This window comes from Thermobia domestica, chromosome 14 (assembly GCF_964235325.1).
Source record: "Thermobia domestica chromosome 14, izTheDome1.hap1.1, whole genome shotgun sequence".
In the NCBI taxonomy this organism is placed as follows: domain Eukaryota; kingdom Metazoa; phylum Arthropoda; class Insecta; order Zygentoma; family Lepismatidae; genus Thermobia; species Thermobia domestica.
The window spans coordinates 48402871-48427886 of NC_137467.1; positions in this window are offsets into that span (position 1 = coordinate 48402871).

Genomic DNA, 25016 nt, shown 5'->3' on the forward strand with positions numbered 1-25016 from the left:
TTTGATGAAATACATTCTGTGTTATAAAATCACACGATTATTTAGATGATGGATCCTTTCGTGAAGAAATCAAAATATCATCATTCATTTCTCCCATATGATCATCAACAAAAATCAAATGTGGTCCATCTTGAAGCTGAAAATATATCATTCGTGGAAATCCTACGCCAAATTCTACTAAAGACTGCAATGTTGCATATACGTCTTGCCATTCTGCATAATACAAGAAAATCTTACGAAATTTCAGATTGATCATACTAGGTAGGTGTGACAGTAATCGCTTCACAAAATAGAGATTTTTGCCACAACCACTAGGTCCTGCAGGAATACATATAAATGGAAATTTCTACTTTGTATCCATAATGAACTCTGACACTTTGTTTCAAATATGATTCGTTTTTCAAGTCGTTATTGAATATCAACGATTTCAGTTTTTTGTTTGTAATTTTTTTAGTTTGTAAATTCCTGCACTCACTGTTATATGCTGCCGAGAAACGAAAAGCCGTTTATCTGGAAATCGAATATTTGAAAATCGTTTACTTCTTAATAGAAATTTGAAAACCGCTTATTTGTTAATTGAATAGATGAAAACGGGATAAAATTTAACAGTTAGCCGTGAAAGTTGATCACTACTTGATCTTAAATTCTCTTTGAAATTGCCTTGAATTCAAAACCTATTGTTTTAACAATTTTTCGTTTCAAAAATTCGTTTCTAAATTTTTAGTTTTTTTTGTTTTATTTTTAGTCTTATTTTAGCATTTTTTATTTTATTTAAAATTTCTTTGAAATTTTTATTTCGATTTTTTTTTAATTTTTGTTTGGAAATTTAGTTCTAAAATTTTTTAGTTTGAATATTTTTTTTAGAATTTTACTTTGATTTTTTGGTAATTTTTTGGTTTGAATATATTTTGTTTGAAAAATGTTTAGTTTGAAAAATGTTTCGTTTTGAATTATTGTTTGATTTTTTTTTTGTTTTGAAGTTTTCTTATTTTAATTTTTTTGTTTGTAAGTTTTAGTTTGAAATTATTGTTTAGAATTTCTTTTCATTTTTTTCATTTTCAAATTTGAAAACATTTTCAAATCCCATGTTCCTTGTTCGAAACTACAACCTGACTCATAGAGAACATTGACCAGGGACCCATCATCGTATCAAAGACTCGAGTATCAAAGAAACAAATCATCGTACTAATATTTGATACCCAAATTTGTGTTTGGACAGTTCTCAAATTGAAAGGGGATACCCGTCCATACCTTATGAAAATAAGTAGGACCCTTTATCACCTCATCAAAGAGGATAAATTTAGTCAATAACCGAACACGTAGTTGTACTAAATTTTGGCAAAGTTTTACCCATGAAATGGAATGAGATTGACCTCATAAATTTCTAGTGATATATATTGGTCACCTGTACTGATACCAAATGCTTAAATTGGACAATTTCCAATATTGAAGGGGTGTGTCAATGTACCCCTCCCAAATTTTTAAATGAGTGCAACCAATATTTACATGTATTACGAAAGGTAATGGGCCCCTGTACACGCCCATATAACCATATAAGGAAATAGAACCTCATCAAAACGGATGAATTGGTCCAACAACCGAACACGTGGTAGACGTATTACTTACTTTTATATTTTTGGCAAGATTTACCCTTCAACGGGAACAAGGATTTCCACACAAATTTATAGTGATACATATTTAAATCCTATACTAGTATACCAAATCCTTAAATTGGGCAATTTCCGAAATTTAAATTGTGGTCATCTCGTTCATGTCCAGTAGCATACCACTTAAGTCTTGCGACTAAGATCTTCTAAATCGCATCCGTTTTGTAAAGCCTCGTTGCTGAAAGGTACTGGAAACTGAAAATCAACTCAGCTCTTTACTACACATATATCAAGGTGCTTCAAAAATATCTGGTGCATCTTAATTTTATAATTCAACAAACGCGGTGATAATCAATATTTATTAGTGATTTGTTCCTAGCGTTTTGACTTCCCGTAAATGGGTGAAATTAAGCTGGTATGTTTTGTTTTTAAAAGGCATCAAGAGTTGCAGATGTACTGAAGATCAATAACAACAGACGTACAGAATTAGTTCAAATAATATTCTTCAGGGTATTACTCATTATAAGAAAATGTTCTACAAACATCTACTAAAATAATGGTTAAAATTTGCGAAGAAATACATCTAAAGTATTCGCTTCATCCTCTTTTTCATAAGAAAAGTAAACAATTATTTGGATACATAAAATACAAACTTAGCAAAGATTCTCTGCGGAAAGAGTACACAAGTTGAGTCCCATGAAAATTGCTGTACTTGATTTGAGTTTAGTTGAACTTCGGTAAATTTGTTTCGATTATTTCGTTGTTGGAGGTAAGTATCTTCTGAAAATTGACTGGTCGTTTCACAGCTTTTATGCTTTATATTACCGTGCAAAGGAATAATAAAGGGGGTGCAATTACGTGCCATCGAGGCAGAAACGGAAGGTACAAATACTTCTAGTTCCTGTATAGAATTATCAGACTTCAAGACCGAGCCAAGATTCGTTTCTCTTTCTCTAAAAGGAAAACAATGAAAATGAAAACAATAAGACCTCTTATTTTCAATAGAACTGTATATTTACTATTTGGTATTTTCCAAGTTTCCCATCAATCCCATTTTAAGACAGAAGAGGAAATATCCCGTTCTAATTGAAAAAGGTGCTGGTACGTTGTACTTTGTGTACATATATACCTCCGGTTAGAAGTTTTAGAATAAACTGGACATTTTTTAGTATTTACTGTGATCGTATTATTTCCGCACAAGAACATTAGCGCCCTGCATGAGATGTACTCCTGCTCAAAGCATATAATTTGCAGACAGTTGAATTGAGTCTGAAGAGTACACAAGTAAATGATATATCAATAAATAATTCCTAAAAATGAAACCGAAAAAAGACGATTTGATATAGATATTGCATAGTATGAACAAGCGTGTAGAAGGTGAGGCAAGATAATAGCTTTTTCTTTTTAAGGTGTAGACATAGTGTGAATGGAATGACAAAAATTTGAAAGAGAAAGTAGTTTTACATATTTAGCGGTTATTTATACTTCATAGATATGCTTGTTTTGAGAAAGAAAGAAACGCCATTCTTATTATTATTTTTATTGTTCTGTCTTAAGCCAAAGCTGCTTGTGGTAAAATTATTATTCTACATGCATACCGATCATATGTCGTACACATTACTTTTTCATATTCCGTAGGTTTTCTCTTTTTACTTTTTTGTTACAAAATCATCTGTAAGGGAACATGTTTAGAATACTCGAACATGTTACTCAAACTTTAGACTAATTGCATTATTCATGTTTCTCTCAACTCTACAGATAATTAACAATAGTCTCCATGTAGAATTTATTCCATTAGTACGATTCCTTGTCCACTACTATTGTTATTAGTTGTATCCTCGTCGCCATAAGTGCCTTTACATCGCAGTGACGGGTATGTGACCGCGCAGTACTCCAAGGAAGAGATGGTTGTATAAGAATTTGTGATTAATTTTGAAGAGTTTTTATTTTGACTAGGGAATTAACATAGGTGAAGGGAGTAAAGACACAGATTTGAAGCATCAGTTCACTGTTATTGAAGCATCAGTGCACGAAAAGATTCGTATTCTCAGTTTTTCTATTTATTGTTTTATATGTTAAGTTAAACACCACAATATGTATCACTGATATCGCAGATCGTATTATTTTTTAAAATCGTGTTTGTAACCTATTGTCAAAACATTCATCTCCAGACATGATGTAGAGAGAAGAGAAAGAGATACGACATCTGTAATATATGTATATGTGATTCACTAAGTAAGTGTAGAAATTAATTAAAGGACACATAAGAGAGCGAAAAGGAGCTCTAGAAGTCTGAACTTTTTAGAAACGTCCTAGATAGGTGAAAATATAGTTAAAAATTGCAGAAGGTATCATGTAAATTACCTCTCTTTTCTTATATTCTAGTATACTTTTTCTTTCACATCCAAACATCTCTATTCAGAATTACGAGATAAAGGCGAAGAGAGAAACATTTCCATTTCAAGAATTATATCAGGAAAAAAATCTTTTGACTTAGACTAGATTCGAACTCGCAACCGTTGAATCCATGGCTCAGCGCTCTACCGATTGAGCTAACAACTACTGTCGGAAAAGCTAGATTTCTAAAACTACCGGTTGCTGAATGGTGTGTATTAACCAAGTTTGCCGAGATAATTGCTTCATATAGCTATAATAATAATAATAATAATAATAATAATAATAATAATAATAATAATAATAATAATAATAATAATAATAATAATAATAATAATAATAATAATAATAATAAAGCAGAAGAAGAACAGAATCTAAAAAGTCACATATGTTGAAAGTTTGACGTGCAGAGTAAGTCCTAATATGAGATTTTATATATAATAAATGTAAGCGTGGTTTATTCGTGTGTGCTACTCAAACTGCGCAACTCACTACCTAGTCCCATAAGGGTTGTACGCATATGGTACAGTAGCCTTGCGTCCTCCAACCGTGAAGAATGTTTCCGTTTGAACCTATGCGTGTCCTAAGAGGAAGGAGGAGATTGAAAGAAAGAAAACTGGTTTAGAAATTATGCAAACTTAGAATATGTCACGAGGTGAGGTGATATAGAGTTCAGCGTGTCTTTCAGCTACTACTCTATACAAGACGTGCATCTACGACTTAACGTGGAACCCGAACCACACGACTCCTGACGGGAATCGAAACCCGTATCACCTCTAGTTCTATCATGGGAGACACAGGAACATGTAAAAATAATCGAAAATTTCTTCTATCTTTCTGATAAAGAAAACAAAGTTGATACCAGATATAACTAACGAAAAAACATATGAATTTAAATGTAAAATTTGAGTCCAAAATACCCACTTATAAACAACTGCTGAATTTTAGAAAATAAAGACATGTAAATTGAAGTTATGTGATTAACTTGGAGCTTCAAAAACCAACACCCAGAAACCGCCGTGTAAAGTCTAACTGATGCAATTTTTTTTATTGCATAACTTGCTTTGGGCTAGGCGTGGAGTCCGCCCCCAGACGCTTGCATTTGCTCTTTCTCTGACCTCTCACTTCTCATATCCCTAAGACCTCTGATCTTAAGTGGTTTCGAAATATGGCTATCTTATTGTAACAATTTCAACTCCCAACTTTGTCTTCCTGCTGTTTTTCTTCTAACCGTAATATATATATATATATATATATATATATATATATATATATATATATATATATATATATAAAACGCTGAAATACATCTTTAATCAAGATGTTTCTACTCTTAAGGGATTTTGGAATATGGCCATTCTATTTTACCAATTACAATTTAAACCTTTTTTTTCTATGGAAAAATGAAAAAACGCAGAAACATGTCTTTAATGTCTAGCTTAAGCGGTTTGGTTTACTTGCAAAACCTAAACACCAATTTTCATTCCTGGCGGGAGCTCATGTATTTCGAATTCCACGTTAATCAGTAGGTTAACGTTTCATATAGCTTCGCTACTGAATGGGACGTTAAACTCAAAATCAACTCAACCAATTTTCATGTCAATAACCTTAAAGATTTTCGAGTTATGACCATCCAATTATAACAATTATAACTTTACCCTATTTTCTTCCTTTCTAGGGCAAATATCATAAAAACGCTTACATACATATCTAATTATTTTAAATGAGAAGTCCATATACCAAATTTCATGTCGTTAACACTCAAAGATTCCAAGGTATGTGCATTTTAAGATAATTGCCACTTCTCTTTCTCCCTTTTCCCTTCAAATTTCCAAATATTCTTCTTTTAGTGGGACCTTACATTACAAATCATATGCCCTTTCTAAACTTGAAGTTTCTAGCTTAAGCGGTTTGGCCTAGCGTTGATCAATCAGCCAGCCAGAACTTGTTATTTTATATAGAAAGATACATAATAAGCAAATTAATGACAAAAATATTACTACAAAAGCAATATAGCAAAGAACTCATATACTGTGTTAAAATATGTAGATATTCATTCATTTGGTAAAATTCATAAAACTAAGGGCACAAGCTTAGCGTACGCGCGTTTGGCGTGGGAGACCCAGGTTCGATTCCCGGTGGGAGCTCATGTGATTCGGATTCCACGTTAACCAGTAGGTCTACATATATAGCCTCGCTGCTGAACGGGATGTTAAACTCAAAATCAGCTCAGCTCTGCTAAGGGCATAAGCAGCGTGGACCTACGGCTTTTTGGGTCCAACCACAGATGACAAAATTACACCCCTATTGCTTTACAATTGCTGTAAATCTCCCTGCTTTGGAAATGAACGGAACTTGACATTCGCTTCACCAACTTTTCTATTTCGTGTGTTCATTTTAAAGCCGTACACAGCGCATGAGGGCATTGCTAAAGTTTTCAAAGTCAATGTAAGAAATACAGATGAGTTCTATTTACACAATGTGTACAGTAGAAAATATTCAATAATATTCCACATAGAAAATATCATACACAACAGTGTGTAAGAAATTCATCAAATGTTTAAAAATCAAAGAAAACATACTTCAACACAAATGCAATTAAAACCTGACTCTGAGAGCGCAATAATGTTATCTTGTTCGAAGGGTCAGTGATTTTGTGTCGAACAGGCTGAGCGTGGGCTCAACTTGTCTTATGTTTTGCAACATTGCTCTTGGTCAAGTGGTTTATTGCTTGTGCCTTTAGGTATTTGCCCTAAAGCTATACAGCGAGTTGTGTGCGTTCTTCCTTCCCTGCCCCTGGGTGGCGAAAATATCATTTGCTTTTCATGCATTGGGATAAGGGGCAAGACACCTTGCGACCTTGAAAGGTAGTAACATATAAAATGATCGAAAACGACAACCGATGTTCATGTAGAGTTCATAGTTTCGAGGTCGCTGAGATGGTTAGGCGTAAAGCTATCAGCTATTTTCTGTTAGTGATTTCTTCATATACGTCTACCAAGTTAACGAATCAGTGATAGAACGTTCACCTCTGGTGCTTGGGGTCACGGGTTCGATCTCAGTCCCCGCCAAGTGAACTTTGTGGTGGATAAACACCGTGTGCATGGGTTTTCTCGGAGTTCTCCCGTTTCCTCCCACTTTCTTCATTCCACCATTTCATTCATTATTCATCATCACCGTCTCCTTTAGCCTAATCGGCATAACCGCGGGACGTAAAACTCAAAGATTTCATTTCATTTCATTTTCAAGTTAACGAACCTTGACTTACCTGCGTACAGTGGTTGGTTAGTGTGTCCTCGATGGCTATTTTTACTTTTTCCATGATCATCCCATACCATACAGTATTTTTTATGTTTTGAAAAAGCTTGATTCTATCAATTCGTTAAACAACAATGTTTCTTTTTTTCTAATCATGTTTCTTAGTATTATCCTCTTCATTCTAACTAATTTAAATATTTTCAATAATTCAGAATTTAGACTAAAAAATGTTACAATGATCAAGAATTGTATAAGAAGAGGACTCTTCATTTCTAATCATTGTCATAACCGGAAGGGAAAACTTTAAAAAAATTGAAATAACTTAGCAGACGTAGAAAATCGACGGAAATAATAAACATCAACTATTAGTTGACTCTTAGAAGTATAGTATATAGTTCTCAACCCAAGTAGAAGATGCACTCTTTGCTTCATGAAAATAATAAACATTTTCCAAAAATAATTACAGAAAAGTAATTTCATGACATTTACTGAGCGAACGTAGGTTACTGGTTAGCGTTGACCTTTGTAATGGGGAGCCTCCAGGTTCAAATTTCGATACGAGGCATCCTGACTAGTGATTTTGCAGTACCACTGGGCGAATACCGGGATACTTTTAATACATAAGCTTTGGCAAATTTTCTTGAAAACTTTGTTCTTATGTTGTTAATGTTTCAGTGTGAAATGGCATTTTGCTGCATGGAAAATATTTTTAGTAAACAAAATATAGTAGATGAATGGTTAGTATAAGGGACTCCTACTTGTTTTCTTTAGGTTCAAATCCCGACTGTTCTTATTGATTTTTTCTTTTAGTTACGCTCATATGTTGCGCTCCACAAGTTCAATTTTTAATTAAATGTAGTCGCAGCTAGTTTAAACTGAAATTATTTTCAAAACTTTTTGCTATTATGTGTTTTTGTTTTACTTGCAATGTTTCAACTTTGATATTAGATCTTAGACCTTAAGAGCCTGCCTTACTAAAAATAATACAAAATTTACCATTTTTCTTTTGCTTGTTTATTCATCAGTGAAAGGAGATAATGAAATGCAAGTCACCACAATCATAGATAATGCTATTCTATAACAGAAAATATGAACCTGAAGAATGTTCAGTGTTGCCATCCATAGGAATTACAGTGTTGCCAGATAAACAGTTTCCCTAAAATCTAAGTTAAGGCAGCGAGTAGAGGAATGAACTCAACTGCATTTGGTTACGTATCATATTGTTTTGGTTTCCTGTGAACTACTGTTTAAATAATACTTGTATTTAGTTTGTAATAAACAAAATAGTTTTAACATACAGTTATTAAAACTAAATATTAATGTTAATTAAAAAGTAGTTCACAAGAAACCAAAACAACATGATACGTAATCAAATGCAGTTGAGTTCATTCCTCTACTCTTCCCTTTCTTAACTTAGATTTTAGGGAAGTTGTTTTTCTGGCAACACTGTGATTTCTATGGATGGCAGTACTGAACTTTCTTCAGGTTCATATTTTCTGTTGTAGAATAACATTATCTATGATTGTGGTAACTTGCATTTCATTATCTTCTTTCGCTAATGAATAATCAAGCAAAAGAAAAATGGTAACTTTTGTATTATTTTTAGTATGGCAGGCTCTTAATGTAACTCATTTTCCTACGTCATATTATGATGAATGTTTTCACGACAACGATAGTCGGGCGATAATACAGAATTCCATTGTTACTGCAGGGCCGGATCTTGAATCCTGCGAACTACGCGTTCGCAGGAGGCGCCAGGTGAACAGGGCGCCAAATTAGAAAAATGAATTTTGTTTTAAATGTAAATATTCATTTTAAAAATGTTATGATGAAAAATTTTCCTCATATAGCTTCGAATAAATATTGTACAGACTGAGATACAGATAAAATACATCAAAAGGACAATAAAGTCGAATCTTCGCTTGGTTGGCTGTAAAACACCCCTTTACAAATGAAATGGACTCGCACATCAATGTCTTGCTGTACTGTACTGTCGAGTTACAACCACAGTTATTTGCTCAATTATCAGTTCTTTACTGAAAGAATGTGGGGATAGCACTTCGCATGGCAAGAGAGAAAGTACGTGGGGATCTGAGTAGTACAGCGCTGAAGTAATTAATTGGGGATGAATGAAATGAAATGCATGTTTTCTAATAGAAGAAATCACAGAGACACAAAGGTTAGGAAAGGAAAGGGTTTTACTGTACCTCAGCCATTTCGATATGATGAGCCTCTTCAAATATCGGGTGAAGCCTTATCCTCCAATTCGTTGAGTGTTTCCGTCTGGTATCGATCCCGGACCTCACGTTCGAGAGTGAAGATCCTCTCGACCTCAGGGCAACAGCTCCCAGATGTCCTGGCATCTTCAGAATGACACCTCTGTCATGCAATGGTTGGTGAGGGCCCAGGCGTGCCGACCGTCTTTCAATTGCTGCTACGACGACTCTTCTGAATAGGGGACCAAAGTGTGTTTCGGCGGCTTCTGTCACACTTCTCACCTCGAGGGTCCCGTGTCCCCTGGTTTTGTTCTACTTCTTTGCTTTCGCTTCTTCCTGGTGCTCCGCACGTGGATGACTAGCTCATCACAATTATCTTGGTGAATAGGGAAGTTTGTTAATTGCTGTAACGGCGTGGCTGAGCTTGTTTTGATGAAGTTACGGAAACTAGAAAGAGAATGGTAAGCATGAATTTGTATTGGGATGAGGTGACAACATAGGGAAGTCTCTTCTTTATTATTTAATAATTACAATTTCTTGTTTGAAGAACAATAACAACATACAGGGAGAATTCAAAATAGGCGCTAAGCCTGATATCCTCTAGAAATTGATGCCAATGCGACACTCACAAGTGATGCTAGTTTGAGGAAAATTTCCATGGCACAGGATAGATCTTTTAAAGAGGGAAAAGGGATATTTTACGAATATGAGATAAAATCAATGTAAATTTAGCTTTCCAATAGATGTTGTATTAAGCACTATGACCGTAGAGCTAAAGACTGGTATTCTTTCCACAATCCCACCATATGCACAAAATACAAATATAACAGACTCTTCATTCCTTTCTCAACAGTTAAGGGTTGAGAAAGATCACCGTAAATGAAATGCACATTATCAAAGTTGAAGCAAGCATGGGCACCCAAAAGGGGACGAAAGGGCCAGGCCCAACCTGGCTTACGACAAGTATAATGTATATGTATAATTTCTTAAGATTTTCTTAATACAAATAAAAATACCAAACGTAATATAGTAACGAGGGAGATGACCACCCTAAAACATTCTTCGGGCCCCCATGCAAGCAAGTAGGCTTTGTTGTCCATTCGTCCAGGGAGTGGAGCGAATACTAAGAAAAGACGGGCGGTACAAATGGGTTCTTTAAAAATCATTTCTGAGGGAAATTTTAACTTAAGTTCCTAATGACTCACAATCGCTGTCCAGTGCTTAATGCTCACTTTGTTAATATCTATTAGTCATTTGTCATTCGTCAACATTTTCATTTCTATCCTAAGTCATTTCGTTTTTGTTTATATTTTTAATTTATAATGATGTGTGCTTTCACTTTTTAATAGTACTTTGTTTTTCATGTAATAATAATGACCAACGATATAAAACCAAGTGAGCATTTTATCGGAAAAGAAAGCTACAAAACGTGAAAGAAGATAAGAGGCAACCGAAGGCTCTAAAAGAGTTTCTTTCGAGTGCTGGACAAAATTAGACAAATATTGAGGTGGGGAGTTGTCAATATCAGTCACTGTTAACGAAGCATTTGCAGGTCGACATTCTTTTGAAGCTGACAAATTTATTTTAACCTGATTGCAGTAATTTAATTGTTGAATTAAAATGGAACGATACGGTCATTTCGGTTACGGGTCTGAATTAAATTTCATGTATTTCAAAATTTGTTTGAATACAATTAGTTTTCACGTGGCATATAAGTATAGAACTTGAAAGGATATAATCGAAAGCGACGAAAGGTCATTTGGATGACAAGTATTTTTTTTCAGTACTCTCACTTTCAATCACAGCAGCGTATACAGATGCTCGTTTTATTATGACAGATAACAATAATTATTAATCCATTCTTTGCTAATAAATTTAGATGGAGCGATATTTTAAATTAGTAATAATTCTAATGCAAAGTAGAGTTTTGATTATTAGTTACTTGTGTTCAGGGATGTACCGACATAGGTGCTACGGATGCGCAAGGGGCCAGGTCGAGACAGAATTTTCCAGACAAAATTCGAGTCGAGACACGGCTCTTCCAATAGAGAAATATACATTTTTCGAGTCGAGCCATCACTTTTACAGCACATTTTCGAGACGAGACAGCCACAAATCTTGTATCGTGCGCATCCCTAATAGGTGCAGTTTTCCATTCAGAAAACATCTTCCGGGGGGCACACTTAGTAGGGCCACTGCTGGTACTCTTTTATTTATTATTATATTATAGACGTATTATTTTGATCTCCTCCCGGGGGGAGTGGCCCCCTAAAATATGTGTGGACGAAACACTGAACAGGCAGTCTGAGAGTCTGGATCCCCCAATTAGCATAATTTCAGGGGGCAAATACACAAAATTATTTGCATTTTGTAGGCTATTCCGAAAAAATCTTCGGACCTCAATGGGTGCATCATTACTTGTGTTTACATTGTGTTACTGCCTGATTTCGAACGTCTATGTTGGAAAGAAACATGAAAGAATTGAATTGTTCTATAGGCATAAGGGGCCCTGAAAAGAATTTTTGCGGAGAAACCTGATTTTACAGTTCTGCCACTGATCGGGGACAAATTACATATAAATTAAGACACACTTTTGTCATTTGTTGTGTATTGAACTAGTTTAACTAAAATTAATAAAGAATTATTTGAAATCAAGTATATCTCAAGAACGATTAAATGGACTAGCTTTGATGGCCATTGAAGATGACATTCTGAATGAAATTGATATGGATGCAATAATAAGAGATTTTGCCAAATTGAAAGCCAGAAAAGTGTCTTTATAACATGAACTTTACAGTAACAAAGAAAACGAGAAATTAAGCTAATTACCATATTTGTATCACTAGAAAACACTATTTAAATATGCTTTTAATGAAGTGTAAGAGCATATCTCTTTGTCAAAATCAAACCTGTGATAATGTTAGGCTTGAAGCTCATTAGTTTTATTCTATTTCGACTTTTATGTTTCAACTGTATTTGTCAAAATACATCTTAGGTATACATTTTAGTTGTTTCCTGTGCTTATTTAATAATAATAATAATAAATTATTAAAACTTGAACTTTGGTCATGATTCATCCACAGTTAATTAGGTTTAATTTTGCCATTTTCCTTTAATACTCACTGGAAGACTGAATTATTATATATTGAAGAAATTTGTAATTGTAACAATTATCTGAAGAATTTTTGTCCATTACAGCATTCAATTCTTTTATTATCATATAGGCGGGGCGCCTAAATATTATTTGCTTACAGTTACGAAATGTCTACAACCGACCCTGTTACTGTTATTAATGTTATATAACTATATTAATATTGAATATACTATATTAATATAATATATTAATATAATTATGAACTATATTAATGTTATATATATATATATATATATATATATATATATATATATATATATATATATATATATATATATAAAGAGAGAGAGAGAGAGACAAAGTTTTGACTCAGAAAAAGTACTGTTGAACGTACGATGCTACATGGGCTCCTGGAGGGTGCACAATTTACCCCTAAAAATGCTTTCGATCACTGAAATAAATTCCTGCCTACGCCCCTGTAAAGCAGTAAGAATGTTAGGGACTGATCAGGGGGTAATGCCTCCCTGGAGGAACGACAGTTCCCCAGAAATCATACCTCTGATAGGTCCGGATGTGACACCAGTATTTGTGTGTTACCACTCTTCCCTCTCAGTGTACTGAAACTTAAGTCAAAGGAACTGTTCTGAAATCTTCACCGATTCTCTCCTCTGAAACCGCATGCGAATGGGGCCGACCTTGGTCATATACCACATCTGGAATATTACTATTTATGTCAGATATACCGAAAAATATATATTTGACACAAATATAGGATGTTTCGATTTTATTTTATTTATTTTTTGCCTGTCACCCTCCCACTCTGACCTCCATGCCAACCAAGGCTTAACTTCTACCTAAGCAACATCTACAGCGTCACTATTCATCTGCGACCACGAAAACTATGATTTCGATACTAATTGTTCATATTTGACTACTTTTACATGTCCCTTCCCCCTTATTACGAATGACTTCAGTGTCGCCTCACTGGAGCAATTTCAACAAACTTAAGTATAGCTATAAACTACCACCTGTAAAATAAATGTGCGGGTGATCTTTTTCGGAGAGGAATTCATTAGCTGCTTTTCCAATGTGGTGGCTTTATTCGCATCCCATGCTAAAGATTGCCAAAGAGCTCAACTTTATTTGCACCACTGTGCTATGAATATAGATTTTAATGGCATTTACTTTACTGAATGCTCGCTTAGGTGTTGCTCCCGTCACAGGAAAAGTGAGATACTGTTATAAATGAGTAGGGATATAAACAAATACGGAAAACTATTAGCAATGACAAAACTCGAAATGAGTTTTTGCAATATAATGGGGCAGTATTTTATTCGAATGTGAAGGAAATCATTGCCTAAATTGTCCCTTCCCCTCCTTAGAAGTCTAAGCTACAATACGTATCTAATAATTTTAAATTAAAAATATATGCATCGAGTTTCATATCCTTAACTTTAAGGTGTCCTGAGTTAAGTAAATGAATAAACTTCCTGCCAACGAAAGAGTAAAGCTTTGGGCTTTAATAGTATCGGGAGTGTAATTATGCATTTCAGCGACCCCGAAAGCTATTGAATAGACAATCATATATTTCAATTAGGAATTTTTAATTTTCACCCCTCCCATTAAACATCCATGCAGATAATGCTAAAATTTGATGTGAACGATATAGAGTGTATCATACATAATTCATGCACTCAAAAGCTATGGGTTTAACATTAATATAGTTCATTTTCGATTATTTTTACATGTTCCTGTGTCTCCCATGATAGAACTAGAGGTGATACGGGTTTCGATTCCCGTCAGGAGTCGTGTGGTTCGGGTTCCACGTTAAGTCGTAGATGTATTATCTGTCAGGAAAGTAAACGTACACCTGTTTTTCGAGTCTGGCATTCCTGCTCTCCATCCGTGGAGAGTATGAGAATTAAATCAATCAAATGTCTACTGAGGGACAAAAAGAAAAGTTTAATCTGAATAAGACATTGCAGAGGGACACAAGCTGTGAATACGAATAGTGCATAGTTAAAATAAATAACGACACCGAAAGAGAAAGCCACAAACAGCTGTTAAACTTAGAAAAAAGAGTAAAAATTTTTGAAGTGGGAACATAAAACATAAATACAAAAAATACGCCGAAAACTAAACGTTCACCATGCCATGATCTTGGTGTAGTGGTCAAGGTGCTGGCTTACAAATGCAAAGGTCGCCAATTCGAATCTTCGGTGAGGACATTTTTAAAAATTTTTTGTTCATAATACATGCAGCTCATGAGAGATGGTAAAAGAGGTCGTATTTAGTCTTTCGTAGCAATTATTATTGGTAAGGTTTAGTACTGATAATACTTTTTGTCTTTGCGTATTGCTTTTATTCTTTTCTTCATTTCAAAAGAGAAAAATATCCGAACAAATGCCACCAAAATTCCTCATATTTTGAATGTAAACGCCATTTGCAATTAGTAAAGAATAAAAATTGAACGTTCCGATGTAGCTGCAAAAAGTAAAAAGAAAAACAAGGAAAGAGACCATACTCATGGTTATTAAAAATACAATTTCTACATGCCTTACACCTCCCGACCACGTTTCTACGTTAGCAAGTAAGAGGTTTGTGTTTAGGTTAGGCTGGTCAATACGTTTTGCAAAGGGCCCCGGTTTAGCTCTGACGCACCACAGGTGCGAGAAGGGAGCAAAACACTTTTTCTCTCTCCCTCTGTGTGTCTGTTTATCTATCTATCTGTATATATGTAACGCTATTTGTGAATGCCATAACCACCCTAATTTTCAGCGGATTGAGATTAAACTTGGCACAAACATTAATTGTTGAAATATCTTCAGTTCGTTAACCAGAATAATCAGACGAAAGTGTTCAAAATGGCGGTCCTTTAAACTCTTAAAAACTTCCAAGGGAACCAAATTTCGCCCATAAATGGGTATTCAGAAAGTTTGAATAACTTTCCCTCTTTTACTGAAATATTTGTGTGCAGAGACTTATTGAAATATTGGACCCGATTAATCGCATAAAGAATGTTCACGCCCTTTTCGCTACGGTCAGGCTTTTTTTTTTTTTTTTTTTTTTTTTGCAGGAGGGGGTTATTTTCGTATCGGAACAAGATGATTGTTAGTGATGATATGAAATTACACATTGAAAGTGAAGTAACTTGTGAAACGTGTTATTTGAAAGAATAATATAATAAATGTGCTTTCCTCTAACACAGAGAACTGTAAATCATGTAATTCGAGTTCGGGAGCCTGAATGGCGAGGAGTGTTATTTGATCTGCTTTTTAGTAACACATTGCATTGCAAATAAAGGTAGGCAACATTAGTGGTAAGTAAAGCAATAATAATAATAATAATAATAATAATAATAATAATTAGATAGGTGTTGTTTGTGGCAAGGCAATATCTTCCAATTGTAACGCCATATCTCCCTAACAAACAAAATATTAGCAATTTATATCGAGAGAACGGGAAACTGTTGAGTGATGGGAGCAACGTTGGACAGTATGCACTCATAGTACTCAGAAAAATAAGCGATTTCAATGAAAAATGAACGAAGAGTCATTGCCGTGGGTAGTCATGGAGCCAAGCAAAGCCCTCTTTAGGCAAAATGTCGATAACTTATATCGAGAGAACAGGAGGTGATAGTGAGATGGGGGCAACGTTGGACACCGTGGACCCATAAGGCGTATCGAAAAAATTAGGGGAGGGGCGGGCACCAGTCAGCCTTACTTATTTCCACATAATAATATAAAATTATATTGTCGAAATACACACACGAGTTAGCTAGTAATATTTCATATTATTATTATTATTATTATTATTATTATTATTATTATTATTATTATTATTATTATTATTATTATTATCGACAGCGTCTTTTCATTACGTGTGCATGTTTGACATGAAGCCAAAGAGAAGATCCATCATTCGTAGAAAGAATAAGAATAGCCAGTTACTTTAATTGTGAACGATGGCGAAAAATACGAAGAGTGTGACAACTTTAGCGAAAAGAAATAATGCTTTCTCTCAAATGGATAAAAAATCAAGCCGAGATAGATTCGAACTCGCATGGACGGCGCGAACAGCCAGTTCATTGTCCACTTTTTTTTAACTGACTCACCGAACGTGTTTCAGTAACTTACTTACTGCTAATTTTACTGGCTTCACTCGTTTAACTTGCTTTTTCTAATAACTTATAACGACAGGGACACGAACACAGAAACATCGAGGACAGTTAAAAATCATAGATGCTCTCCCGCCGGGAATCGAACCCGGGACACCATGCACCAAAGGCGCACGTGCTAGCCACTAGACCAGCGGGCAGGGCACTGCTCATTCTCTGTGTCGTTAGGGATTACGACCACTGTATTGCAAGCTATCACTATCCGGAATTATTACTTTTCGGACTCCCGAAAGTAAAACCGGACAAATTCCGGAATTCGGAAAATTCCGATTTTGGAATAATTCCGTAATTCGGAAAAATCCAGAATTTAGAAATTTCTGATTTGTTTAGCATTTCGGAATTCGGAAAAATCCGATTTTTTCGAAATCCGGAGTTTTTCTCAATTCCGGAATTTTCTAAATTCCGGATTCTTTCCGAGTTCCGAAATTATTCTGAATTCCGGAGTTTAACTGAATTTCACAATTTTCCGAAATCTGGAAAGTGAAAGTTCCGCTTCCAAAAAATGAATTTATTTTGGTTGATATGAATCGTGGCGGAAATAAGTCTTTGACCAGGTAATGGCGACTTCTTTGAAAGAAATGGGGTGTATGAGATTTCAATCTGTCATATTTGTACTTTGGTGTGGAGAAAATATAAACTTGTGAACCAGCGGTTTAAGAACAACTCAAGTTATTAATGTAAACTTTGCCGACTTCATAAAGGAAATATGAAAGACATTTTGAATCGAAGAAATATAACATACAAGTTTGCAAGCGGAGACAAAGAAACCTTACGTAAGCAGACTAAAAACGAATCTTTTACCGCATAGCGATCGCGGTTGAGTGGTCAAGGTGCTTGTGCGAATGCATATTGTAATGTTTTTTTTTTTTTTTTTTAGGATTTTTGATTGCGATTGATCAGCGATAACATATGTTTTATTATATTCAGATATTTGAATACTCGTATGTTTCAATATTTGAACTACCAAATCTTCAGGAATAATAATAATAATAATAATAATAATAAACTAATAATAATTATTATTATCTCGTAGAAGATTAAAAGCTAGGAGCTAATTATCGCTCAGGTCATATCATTACAAGCAGAAGCGTGACATTTGGAAAGAATATTTCGGTTTGGTTTAATGTTGCTCACAAGAAGAGGACTTTCTCATCTCGTTTCTAAAACAAATAGAATAACATGAGAATTAACATTTTACATTCGAGACGGGTCAAGGCTAACTCAAAATTTTCGTCTCTCTTTGGAGATGAGAATCGAGACGAGACGAAAAGTATCGTAAACATTTCCCTTCTTGTCTCGATTCTCGAAATAGTGTATGTCCATTCTTTAAGTAACAATTGCTCTGTAGACTGAATCTCATAGGCTATTTCGTTACATTATATTTCAGAGCTCATTGAATTATGCTCTGTGTAGGTATTTTGTAGCAAAGCTTTTATATTTACCTCTGCATATCCTAAAAATTAGTTTATTATATGCCTTACTGTTGCGTGATATTCAGTTATATTTATTATAGTTATTTTCCTTAAAACATACAGTAGAATACTTTCTATATGAAACTTCAATGGAACGTTGGTTTAAAATGTTGGTAGTTGCAGAGGTGTGTCTTGAAGCAGTAGCGTAGCCAGGATGTGTGTTTGGGGGGGGGAAGTGCTGTTATAGGCACATATAGAAAAATTACAAACAAAAAATATATAAACATAAAAATATATAAAAAATTACAAACATCAAAGTACCAAGTACATTATCGGACCTCTTTGGGGGAGCGGCCTCTCCGCCCCCCCTTCCCTACGCCACTGTCTTGAAGGTACGGAACTCTTTCCCCGAAATCTCTACTTTTAAGTAAGTTTTGCCAAATTTCAACGGCAAGTTTAAAACTTTTATTATTATTATTATTATTATTATTATTATTATTATTATTATTATTATTATTATTATTATTATTATTATTATTATTATTATTATTATATCAACACCGTGTATAATCTTTAAAAGATATACGGTTTGTATAGTAAAAGCTAATTGACTGTCGATCTCGGTCTTCGAGAAGTCTTCAGGAGGGAAGGACATCGGTCACGTTCTGGGTTTGAGTTCCGAAGGGGCAAGTTTTCGGGCTCGAGCCAAAAATTGTTAAAAGTTATAGGCTTCAGCCAAACATGTTCAAAACAGCTGGGACCGGGTTTAGGCTTCTCAACGGCTCGAGCGGCTCGGCTTACAGCTCATTCACTATCGAACCGAACCAAGAAGTGAGCCGAGCAACAGCTTACCCAACCGAGCCGATTTGAGCCATCGGCTTAGTTGAGCTGAATCGAAACGTGCCGATGGACTAATTTCAACTTAGCTGGCTTGAACCGGTTCACAAGAGCCGAGTAGGGGACCTATCCCAACCGAGAAAGCTCGAGCCATCGGCTCAATTGAGCTGAGTCGATGGCTCGTTCCAACTGAGCCGGCTCGGGTCATTGGCTCATCCCAACCGAGCCGACTCGAGCTGTTCGCTCAGTTGATACGAGCCGAGCCGGTTGATATAGCTACCCGAGTTGGTCTTCTGTTTGGGCTCAAAAATTCGACAGTGCAGTTCTCAGCCTTGATTTTAAGAAGAACAGTATATACTTATATTGGTGATTACGACATTTGAGGCTGTCTCGTAATAATAAAAAAACCCTTGTCTTCTCGTTATTTAGACGAGACGAGATACACAAAAATTGCCCCACGAGATGCACTAAAATTACGAGACGAGACGCACCCCTGTCGTGAGCAGCACTAAAAATTATTCCACATTAGTGCTTACATTTCTCATGGCTTTCGCTTTCCAGTCTAATCAGGCCATTATTTAAAAAAGAGTTAAAACGAGCTGAACGAGCGAGCGAGCCATTATCAAACTCGACTCAACGCGAAACTCGCCCTGGAAAACAGCTTGACCTTGATCGCTACGCGGTAAACGATTCGTCTTTAGTCTGGTTACGTTAGGTTTCTTTGTCTCCGCTTGCAAACTTGTATGTTACATTTTTTCGATTCAAAATGTCTTTCGTATTTCTTTTATGATGTCCGAAAAGTTTACATTAATAACTTGAGTTTTCCTTAAACCGTTGGTTCACAAGTTTATATTTTCTCCACACGAAACTACAAATATGACAGATTGAATTCTCATAATCTATTTCTTTCAAAGGAATCGCCATTACCTCGTCAAAGACATTTCCACCACGATTCATATTAACCAAAATAAATTCATTTTTTGCAAACGGAACTTTCACTTTCCGGGTTTCGGAAAATTATGTAATTCAGTTAAACTCCATAATTCAGAAGAATTCCGGAACTCCAGAAGGATCCGGAATTTAGAAAATTACGGAATTGAGAAAAACTCCGGATTTCGAAAAAAATCCGGATTGTTCCGAATTCCGGAATGTTAACGAAATCAGAAATTTCTAAATTCCGGATTTTTCCGAATTCCGGAATTATTCCAAAATCGGAATTTTCCGAATTCCGGAATTTGTCCGGTTTTACCTTTGGGAGTCCGGAAAGTAATAATTCCGGAATTGGCTATCTCTAGTTTATACACAACCTTTCAGAAAACTAAGCTAGTAGCTGTCTACAAACAAACAAGTAATGCAAAGCATTTTGTATCCTGCAATACGTCATGTATTAAAATCCGACAGCAGTATCAGTATCTATCCAGAAATTGCATGTATCTAGTTACTGGAAGCTGAGGTATGAAGAATTGTATTGTTTCTTAACTTTTTGTGTCTTACACAACCATGCAAACCACTGAAAATCTAAACGGCTTTCGTTAAATCCAAGTTGTAGTACTCAAAGTTACATCCATTTGTGTCTGTATGATCGTGATACTAAAGCTTACTATATGACAGCGTTAGTAAGTCTTTCTCTGCTCTCCCGTAAAGTTGTGATGCGATCTACTACAGAATAAAGAACCAATTATCAATTTAACGAAGTTGTTCTATTACTACACATCTGCTTTCGCCTCTGTCAACTCTGGTCGATCTCGTTGACTCGACATATTTGCTTTTTTATACCCCTTTCTTCGTTTACTGAACTAAACAGTAACTATTCTGAAATATACTACTGCGCATGCCTGGTAGATAAATATTTCTAATGCCAATAGTTTCCGTTTTGTCCAAGGAATGTTCTTTTTCTTATTCCCAGCATGACACTTTTATTACATTATATGAAGATGATGTAGGTCTAAATACCTCATGTATTACATAGAATGTAGGTTTACCTCTTCCAGCAAAGAAGAAACATGTGATCATAGTATACAACCCACAGAAGTGATAGCTTGCAATACAGTGGTCGTAATCCCTAACGACACAGAGAGTGAGCAGTGCCCTGCCCGCTGGTCTAGTGGCTAGCACGTGCGCCTTTGGTGTATGGTGTCCCGGGTTCGATTCCCGGCGGGAGACCATCTAAGATTTTTAACTGTCCTCGATGTTTCTGTGTTCGTGTCCCTATCGTTATAAGTTATTAGAAAAAGCAAGTTAAACGAGTGAAGCCAGTAAAATTAGCAATAAGTAAGTTACTGAAACACGTTCGGTGAGTCAGTTTTAAAAAAAAGTGGACAATGAACAGGCTGTTCGCACCGTCCATGCGAATTCGAATCTATCTCGGCTTGATCTTCTATCCAATTGAGAGAAAGTATTGTTTCTTTTCGCTAAGGTCACTTTTTTCGTATTTTTCGCCGTCGTTCACAATTAAAGTAACTGGCTATTCTTATTCTTTCTACGAATGATGGATCTTCTCTTTGGCTTCATGTCAAACATGCACACGTAATGAAAAGACGCTGTCGATAATAATAATAATAATAATAATAATAATAATAATAATAATAATAATAATATGAAATATTACTAGCTAACTCGTGTGTGTATTTCGACAATATAATTTTATATTATTATGTGGAAATAAGTAAGGCTGACTGGTGCCCGCCCCCTCCCCTAATTTTTTCGATGCGCCTTATGGGTCCACGGTGTCCAACGTTGGTCACATCTCACTATCACCTCCTGTTCTCTCGATATAAGTTATCGATATTTTGCCTAAAGAGGGCTCTGCTTGGCTCCATGACTACCCACGGCAATGACTCTTCGTTCATTTTTCATTGAAATCGCTTATTTTTCTGAGTACTATGAGTGCATACTGTCCAACGTTGCTCCCATCACTCAACAGTTTCCCGTTCTCTCGATATAAATTGCTAATATTTTGTTTGTAAGGGAGATATGGCGTTACAGCTATTACGTTTGAAGAAGAATTGAGGAAGATATTGCCTTGCCACAAACAACACCTATTATTATTATTACTATTATTATTATTATTATTATTATTATTATTATTATTATTATTATTATTATTATTATTATTTTTATTGCTTTACTTACCACCATGGTAGAAATAAGATAAGGTAAACCCACGCGCAGCCTGCCCGTTCGCGTGACGTCACCTTCGACACCAAATCACTGACCCTCCGAACAAGATGATACTATTGTCGCGCCCTCTCAGTTGACAGGTTGCTAGCTGTATTTCTATTGAAGATTTTCTACGTTTTCTTTGATTTTAACATTTGGTTAAATTGTTATACGCTCTTGTGTATGACATTTTCTATGTATAAATATTGTATATTGTACTGTACAACTCATATGTATTTGTTACATTGACTCTAAAAGCTTTAAAAATACCCTCATGCGCTGTGTATGGCTGTAAAATGAACACAAGAGAAGAGTTGGTGAAGAGAATGCCAAGTTCCATTCATTTCCAAAGCAGGAGGATTTAAGCAATTGTTAGAATTTTACTAAATGAATGAATATACTGTATACAGTAACACAATATATGTGTTCTTTGCTATTACCACTTTAAATACTGCTTTCGGCTTTAATTTGCTTATTATGTATCTCTCTATTTAAAAGAACAAGCCCTGACTGACTGATTGATCAACGCCTAACAGAGCATAGATTTTTTTTTTTTTTAAATCCAAAGGGGAAGGAGAGAAAGATGAGTGGAAATTATCTTAAAATCTATATACCTTGGAATCTTTGAATGTTAAAGACATGAAGTTTGGTATTTGAACTTCTCATTTAAAACAATTATACATATTTTTTTTTTTTTTTTAGCGTTTTGTGATATTTTGCCTAGACGAGAAGGAAAAGAAGTGGGAATGAGAAAGGGGTGGGAACTACAATTAATATAATAAGATATCCATATCTCGGAATCTCTTAAGCTTAAAGACATGAAATTCGCTATTTGGACATGTCATTAAAATTATTAGATATGTATGTAAGCGTTTTTTGATATTTGCTCTAGAAGGAAAGAAACCAGGACGGTTATAATTGGACAGCCAAAGTTATTGGTGTTTAGGTTTTTAATTTAAAATAATTAAATTTGAAACAATTAAAGACATGTTTCTGCGTTTTTTAATGTTTCCTTAGAAAATAGAAAAAGGGGTTGGGATTGTAATTGGTAAAATAAAATGACCATTTGCCGAAATCCCTTAAGAGTATAAACATCTTAATTAATTATGTATTTTAGCGATTTTGATATTACCGTTAAAAGGAAAAAAGAAAATAGTTGCAAGTTGCAATTGAAACGGTTAGAGGATAAAGATGGTTTGTAACAAATTGTACATTTTGGGAAAATGTACACTATATCCGTTAACATACATCCTTCATTGTTTTCAAATCTCTTCACTGGGAGAGGACTCACTAAATGATCTGTTATGTAACATGACTTTCCACGTGCATGAACCACCAAAATTTAACGTTTCGAAAAACATAACATAACACTTTCATCCTAAGCGCTTCAATTGTTATAATAAGATAATATATCTCAAAATCCCTTAAGATTTAGAGTTCTTAAGGATATGAGAAGTGAGAGGTCGTGGGAAAAGCAAATGTAGGGGTCTGGGGGCGAAGTCCCCGGCTAACCGAAGGCAGTTATTCAATAAAAAATCTGCATGAGCTGGACTTTACATGCTTGTTTCTTGGTTTTTGTTTTTGAAATTCCAAGTTAAGCACGTAACTTTAATCCATATGCGCTTATTTTCTAATATTCAGCAGTGGTTTATAAGAGAGTATTTTGGAATCTAAATTTATATTTAAATTCATATATTTTTTTTAAATCAGATGCATGGGTTCAAGCAACGACCATACAGATTCTCTAGGATTTAAGTACAGACTAAGAGGATATATAATGAGTAAGCATTCTGCTACTTTATTTACTCGCGGTAAAAATATTAAAGCTATCGAAGAATCTTCTACGCAGCAGGAAACAGTAAGATCTACATTAATTGAAGATATATACTTGAAAAATTCCGTACTGTATGATGAATTATGTACAACAGTGCAACTGTTGATGTATATTTTATCAGAAAATATAAATGAAAATGAAGATCAAATATGTTCATTAAATAAGCATGACCATGGTCTTGAATTTATAGCTGGGCGGGTAGGTTTCAAATTTAAAATCAAATATTCACAGTTCCCTGTCGAAGAACCTGCTGCAATACAACTGGACAAAATTAATCTCAAAAGGAGGACTGACATTTCTATCAAAGGAAACGTCTGGACACAATCAAAGTAGCTAACAAATATTTTCTTGCATATCACAAAAAAGAACGAGAATTTATCTGGAAAGAAATGGAGCATCATTAGAAAATTAACAAGTATAATGAAAAATGAATTTGATAATAAGTGTGAACCGAAAGTTTTAACATATTTTATCCGACTTAGAACATGTATAAGAATAAATGAACTAAACAAGCAACTGAAAAACTCTTCCCGTAAAAGAATATTTTAAAGAAAATGAAGAAAGTGGTGGTGAGAGAATTGAGTTCAGTAAAAAAAAAAAATCTGGTAAATGCAAGTGGATTAGGCCTACTGAGGACACCATTTAATAAAAAAATTTAAAAAAAACACAACGGGCAATACTTCTAAGGTTGTGGGGAAACTTGCCTATACCGTATATATAGATGAAAGTTGATTGTTTTGGATGTAATAAGAGTATATTGAAATACTTGATTTACCATACTTTTATTTTTATGTGCATTTAAAAAACAAAAAAAAATATTCCCATGCCAGAATAAAATTCCAGTAATATAATAGGCATCTAAATCTGAAATAGCAAATATATATCTTGAAGTTAGGAGAAAACAGTAATTTCACATTGAGATTCCAAAGAGAATATACGGGAGCAAGCAGACGACAGAGCGAGCGTGTGTCGAAGGTGACGTCATTGCGCGAGTAGGACGCAAACGCGTTCGGTGATGGACTTACCTT